The following is a 1,189-nucleotide window of genomic DNA, read 5'->3' on the forward strand; positions in this document are numbered from 1 at the left end:
GTTCCCTTGGTTCACAAATGTTGCATTAACTTGCTCAATGGGTTCATTTTGAATTTGTCCATGAGGACAATTAGAAGTAGAATGAAGAACACTAGAACAAGTCATACATGATTCATTTTGAGCTCTAGGAGAATGATTAGGAAAGGAAGACACTTGATTTGCCGAGTTTTGATTGATCAATTGATCAAATTTTTGAGATAAAGACTTCATCTCGGCGGTTATATCATTTGAGTGGTCAACTTGATGTAAGCCAACACTCTTCCTACCTTGAGAATTTCTACCATTCCTAGATGACAATGTTCTATGCAAAGAGTTTTCACTCATGCTCTCATAAAGACGCCACACGTCTTCCTCTTGCCGGTCTATATAAGAACCTCCCATTGAAACATCAACCATGCCTTTATAATTGTCCGATAAGCTTTCAAAGAAGAATTGGACCAATTGCCATTTAGGCATGTCATGGTGAGGACACTTCCTAAGCAATTCATTGAAGCGTTCCCATGCCTCGTGGAAAGTTTCTCCCTCCCCATGTGTGAATTCCCTAATTGCGATTCTCATAGCATTGGTCTTCGAAACCGGATAGTACTTTTTCAAAAATTCTTGTTGCATTTCTGCCCAAGAAGTTATAAAAAAAGGCCTAAGGTTGTTGAACCAATACTTCGCCTTATCTTTAAGGGTGAATGGAAAAAGTTTCAGCCTTAAAACTTCTTCCGGCATGTCCGTGTATTGAACGGTAGAACAAACTTCAAGAAACTCATCCAAATGCTTGTAAGGTTCTTCACTAGGAAGTCCATGAAAGTTAGGTAGCATTTGGATAGTTTGTGCTTTAATCTCATAATGGTGTGCTCTAAATGGTGGCAATTGAATGCATGTGGGTGCATTATACTCATTAGGCACATAGTGATCTCTCAATGCGAGTGGTGGATTAGCAACTTGAGGTGCAACATGGACACCTTGGTTATATTGAGCTTGATTAATGATGGGGGATTGTGGTGCATACATTGGCCTTGGAATTCCCATTGGAATTTGGCCTTGTTGTTGAGGAGATTGATGAATGTATGGCCTTGGCATGCCTAATGGAACTTGCATATTATCATTTTGCACATTAGGGTGAAGGATGCCTTGTTGGTCTATGTGACCAAGGTCTTCAACATGATCATCATTGAGAGCATCCATTGGTAGATTGGTT

The 1,189-nt window shown here is 39.9% G+C and overlaps 1 non-coding gene across 1 annotated transcript; it reads left to right on the top strand.

The window, feature by feature from the left end:
* Positions 1-454: 454 nt before the first annotated feature.
* On the top strand, positions 455-563 carry LOC132287488 (small nucleolar RNA R71). The gene has a single exon (XR_009473039.1). It is a non-coding gene; the product is annotated as a small nucleolar RNA R71 (small nucleolar RNA).
* The last annotated feature ends 626 nt before the right edge of the window (positions 564-1,189 follow it).

This window comes from Cornus florida, unplaced genomic scaffold (genome assembly GCF_030987335.1).
Source record: "Cornus florida cultivar Cherokee Brave unplaced genomic scaffold, ASM3098733v1 CherokeeBrave_3.0.0_Hap2_Chr11, whole genome shotgun sequence".
Lineage (NCBI taxonomy): Eukaryota > Viridiplantae > Streptophyta > Magnoliopsida > Cornales > Cornaceae > Cornus > Cornus florida.